The sequence below is a fragment of the Macadamia integrifolia genome, chromosome 2 (genome assembly GCF_013358625.1).
Source record: "Macadamia integrifolia cultivar HAES 741 chromosome 2, SCU_Mint_v3, whole genome shotgun sequence".
Lineage (NCBI taxonomy): Eukaryota > Viridiplantae > Streptophyta > Magnoliopsida > Proteales > Proteaceae > Macadamia > Macadamia integrifolia.
Window position 1 is genome coordinate 23,991,619 of NC_056558.1, and position 5,634 is coordinate 23,997,252.

The 5,634-nt window shown below is 40.0% G+C and overlaps 1 long non-coding RNA gene across 1 annotated transcript; it reads left to right on the plus strand.

The window, feature by feature from the left end:
• Window positions 1-386: 386 nt before the first annotated feature.
• Window positions 387-2,031, plus strand: LOC122063103. Its single transcript, XR_006135201.1, has 2 exons — window positions 387-479; window positions 1,780-2,031. It is a non-coding gene; the product is annotated as an uncharacterized LOC122063103 (long non-coding RNA).
• The last annotated feature ends 3,603 nt before the right edge of the window (window positions 2,032-5,634 follow it).

Sequence of the window (5,634 nt, forward strand, 5' to 3'; positions counted from 1 at the left end):
ATTTAGTGGACTCATAAGCCTAAGAGATAGGACAACAGAGGAACCAGAAATGAGCAAACCAGCAGGTCACCCAGCTGCCAACCGACCAGTTGGTTTGGCTAGCAGAATGCAAGAAAATGTGTTTTTCTTGTGTGGGGCCCACATCCCTATACCCTTGAGCCTCGCACTTACCCACTATGTAGAAGTCCTAATGCTGACTAAATCCAACCTGATAGGTCAGTATTTGGTGGGGTCCATGAACAGGGATTTAAATTTAAATAGTTACATGTTTTTAGAATTAGTTTAAGAATTGATTTTTGAGTGGTTTAGCCAAACAAGGCCTTACCCTTTGGCTGAATTATAAAACAAGAGAAGCAGCTGTTGTTCACCTTATTTCACTGCATAATTTGGTGGATAGCAGAGGGGAAGAAAGGAGAAAAAGAAGAAGAAAGAGTGCAACTGTACTTGGAGCTGCAATTTTGGGGCTGCCTACACCTACGGTAAGTGTTGCTACCCTCTAAAATTTGTGTAATCTATTGATAATGTCATAGTAGCATGCTAGGATTAGGAATTTTAGTAAATTAGGGGCTGGAATTGAGTCCATGTATGTAGAATCAGCACCCAATAGAAGAATTCCTAATTTAGGTTAGGGTTTAGGGCTTCAATTTGATGTCAATCGATCTCTAGAAACCCTGGATCTTAGGGCTTTTTCCATACAATTGTATTTCCATGTAATTGAGGCTGGGAATGGAGTATATATGCAGATAATTTCATGATTCATGGCATGCATGTACTACTGCTATAATTTCTTGACTGAATTGGGAAGAAATTGCCCAATTCCTTCCCTGTAAAGTATAAATTATCCCTCTTGAGCTCAATTGGAATTGATGCATGGTACTACCATGTTTCATATAAATTTTCAGCTTCATATGAGTGATGCATTAGATGGGATAATCCCAATTGGATGAATTGGATATGTATGTTCTCAATTTGGGGTTAAATTAGTGCAATTCCCTTTCTTAAAATATGAATCCCTAAATTAGTTGGTTGTGTGAGCTTAATCAGAGCTGGTATGTGAACAATATTTATTTAATCATGTCTATCTAGCCTTAGTTAAGATGGAATGGTGAAGGGAGGGGCTCAACTCTCAGTTCAGCAATTCCCAGTTACTAAAAATTATAGAATTTCATGGAATTGGATAGGCTGAAGTTAGCTTAAGGAATTGGAATGATTAGTGATGTGTTTATTGACCCTAGAGGCATAAGAAAAAACTTTCTATGTTGTTGGGGATAATGACTTTTGGCCTTGGGCACAACATAAACAAAAAGTGACTAGCAAAAGCAATTTTGGGAAAATAAAATTCCACAGAAATGACCCACTAGTTGTTGCCCATCCAATCAGAAGGTTGGGTATTTTTAAGGCTGACTAGCCCCTATTTTGGCTGAGTATACCCTATCCCTTATGGGTTATGTTGCCTATGGATGTCAGGGGTTACTATTTAGGGGTTAGCTGGGGGGACCGAGTTCTTTCCAGGACTAACTGACTTCTACTTGCAACTAGCTTGTAGCTCTGTGGCCTGACGTATAGGGAAGGAGATACCACCTACGTTGCTTACAGCACTTATACCCACATATTGAGACTTAGTAATTAGAATGGATAATTATAAATATAATGGATTATGTGGTTGTGCATCTGTGGATATTAATGTGAGCATGCATTGCATCATGATGTTGTGTGTGCTTGCATGCTCACCCTTCACTGTGCTCGTGAAACTCACCCCTCGTGGACTTATGTTTTCAGATGGTGGAACCTGAGCTGGAGTGAGTCCAAACTCAGTAAAGGTTGTGAGGCTATGTCTGTGTGACATCATATGGAGGACTGAGATTTTCTTTGCTTTTGAGATTTTATTATGGTGTTTGTAACGTATAGTTAATTATGGTAATTGTGAGTTGTAATCAAATTGGGTTTATAATTATTATTTATCATTAGATTTGATCACCATGGGTTATGTAAAATATAAATTTTCCTTTATATGCATACTATGATTTAGTAGAAGATTTTGTACTTGTGTAAGTTCATCTCTACATCAAATCCTAGTAGTTTAGGGTGACTGGTACAGTAAGATATCCAATGCCGCATAAATTGGCTTGGAAAAGCGGGGTGTGACATGTTGCTTCATTTACTTCATACCTTGAAGTACCACATTTGCGACATGACTCAATATTTGATGTCTCATTCTAGTACAATATGCAATCATTAGGACATGTATCAATTTTTTTGCTGGTTAGCCCCAACTCTTTAATGATCTTCTATGCTTAATATAGGTGCCATTTGTTTGGAGGGGAGTTTGGGGTGGAAATGTCTGACTACTGGGTCCCATAAGTTCATAGGGTTAAAGTCAGGGAAAGTAAAGTTATAGGAAAGTTCGACTTTCCCACCCCAACCTTGCTTGGTTAGAATATAGCTGTGGGAGAGAGAGAACAAATGAATGAAGAAAGAGAGTCATTCATTGCAATGATTTTCCATATTACACCCGTGCCCTAATCTAGTCTAATTTGAAATTTGTTGTGACTGGCCTCGGATCAAAGATCAAAAGTACAATTGGGTTTTGGCTTGCGGCTGTGCATTTTCAAAGGGGTAGAGATGACCCCACATGTTCGTGCATCACGTGCCTATCTAACTGGAGGGGATTCATACCTTTTGATCCCAGATGGTAAGTGACCCAACTCCCAACACTTGATTTACAGCACACATCATAAATACTGAAAGGCCTTGAGCATATCCGAGGGCAACCACCTGTGCGAGACCAACCATGGGACAGCAAGCTATCAAGACATCGACCACCAAAAACAAGCCACAGAAAGCAGCCTGGGCATGAATCCGGTGCCTATTTTCGGTGGGTCCACAGGCTGCTGTCGAGGTTTTGATGCTCGTGGGTCCCGCCAATCGCATCGTAAATGATTCTGGATGATCCCAAATCATCCTCCACATTTTTCTCTTGATGTGAACACCTTATGGACCTAAATGTGTGGGTCATCATGCCTCGAAACTCATTTTAACCCGATTGGTTCCAAAGAGGTCCAAACCAAACAGACCCTTAGGCCCAACTTAAGTTATAAGTTGGGAAATGAGGATTCATTTCCTCATTTCCCTTGTGCCCAACGTAGGAGAGGAGAGAAAGAGGAGAGGAAGGAAGAAGAAGAGGAGGAAGTCGGAGAAGGTTGGAGGCCTACCTTAGTGCCGATTGCTGCCTTGTTGCCGGAATTACTGCCGGAGGTAAGTACAACCTCCCATGCCACTCTCTGACTTTATTTTGACCTAGGAAAAGCTAGGTATGGATAGAATCTTGGGGCCCATTTGATAACGGTTCGTTTTAGCTATTTCTGTGGTTTTCTGTTTCAAAAAACGGAGAAACAGAAACAAAAGCGTTTGGTAAACCCGTTTCATTTCACTTATTTCTAGGAATAGAAATATAAGTTTTTTTTATTTATTTATGGTTCAAAAACCAGTTTTGACAAAATGGCCCAAACATGTTTCGTCGTTTCACGAACCATTTTCCACTCAAAAAACCCACCCACCCCCGATCAAAAATTGATTGCCCTATTACGAAAGACGCTGCCTTGGAAGAGAGCAATCTGCCTCTACTCCTCCTCCTACCTCCGAGCTTATCCACAAACCGACACTGCCTCCAATGAGAGCAGTCCGCCTCTACTCCTCCTCCCATCTCTGAGCTTATCCATAAACTGACGCTGCCTCCTACGGTATTAGAGATATTCTTCATGCGATTCCCCTCTTGTGAAGGCATAGGACGATCCATCTTCTCAAGTTACAGAACAACATCGTACATTCGTGCTCCTGTGACCTAGTACCACTACAAGAGGGTTACAGAGACACTACCGTGACCTACTACCGTTGTAAGAGGGTTGCAGAGATGCAGCTTTAAAATAGAACTTTGGGAGACCTATTTTACCTCCGATTGTTCAAGATCGTTGCATTATGTGACTGGATTTTTGTCCTATGCATTTCAGCCGTTGGTGCCCTAGGTATGTAGCTGGATTTTTTAAACTATTAATTCCCTACCCTGATAATCGTCGATTGCTAGCTAGTAGGCTTCTCTTCTGGGGTTTTGACGTCCCTCCCTGACTTAGGGTTTTCCATGATCTACCCTTCTAGTAGATGTAGATGGTAGTTCATCAGAGTCTCTCTCTCTAACACACTTCGGCACCCATTTATAGTTTGAGGATTTCATTCCGTTGGTCTCTTGTACCGTCGATTGTTTAAGGTAACTCCGTTGTGCTACTGGAATTAGTGGAAATCCTTTGTAGATCGTTGGATACCCTATACGTTTCTGAAGGTATATGAAAGTTTCTTATTGAGGAAAAGAGCCACCACTGGTTATGCGATATTTGGCCATTGTTTGATTTAAAGATTCATATATGTTTCACCACTTAAAATGCTCTGTTTTTGCCTTATGTTGTAATGTACTAAAGTCTGTACTCTCTCTATAATAGAGGGCTTTGTTTCTGCCTTAGTTCCATTGACATGGCTGAGTCCTAAATGAGGAAATTAGGCTTATCAGTTCACTTTCATTATGAATGCAATACCAGTATTATGAGATGAGACTATGTTCCTATTGAAGCTTTTATTGGGGTATAACTATTTTTTATATTTTAAACAACCTATTATATATGTTCTATAAATTATTGTTCTAATTCAAATGAAGATAATTACAAGCCCAAGATCGAAGATGCAAGTTTTTTCAATGGATTTATAGTGACTGCAATTCATCAACTGCAAGATCATCCAGATGTGGAACAAGCAATTCGACGGTTGAAGGCCACTCTTCTCCATCATCATCTTCCTCTGAGTTTGTGCGGGGGTACTTGGAAAGAGCAATCAAAGTTGAAGAGGAGAGATATAAAGTATTCAAAAATGAGATGGATGTTTCCGAGGAAAAGATAGGATATATACTGATATCCTGGATACAGTTAAGAATTTGGACATTAAAAAAGATGGTAGTTAGATGATCATGACAAGCTGCTGAACTTTAAGTTAGACATTTGTTATATTTCAACTAATTGCACTGTATAATATCTAGTTGGGTTAGGTGTATCTTTTATTAACTTTCTTAGGTTAAGCATGACTAATGTGGACAAAAAATCAAATAAAAAAAAGTGGGAAATGTTTCCATAAACAACTTTTATCAAACACCATTTCCTACAGAAAACGTTTCCAGAAACAAGATTTGTCAAACACCTTCAAATATGTTTCTGTTCCCAGAAACGGGAATTTCTGTTTCTATCGTTTCTTGAAATAAAAATGGCAGAACCGTTATCAAATGGGCCCTTGGTGTACACACCATGTTAAGTTTGTGGGATGCATGTTCTACCCTCTCAGTGTTGTTGCCAAACTCAAACTAAGCCCGATGAGCTCCGATAACATGTAATGCCAAAAGACCAACTAGGGTCGATCGTTCGATCGACGTATCTCCCAAATGGCTAGGTGGAAATGGAATTTTTTTGGATTGGAATGATGTTAGGAACATCCCCTATAAACTCCATAGAATAAATCCCGACAATTGGGCCCGAGCCAAAAAGCCCCAAATTGTTGGACTGCCCTATACCTCCACCGGAAATAGCCCACCGGATCCACTGG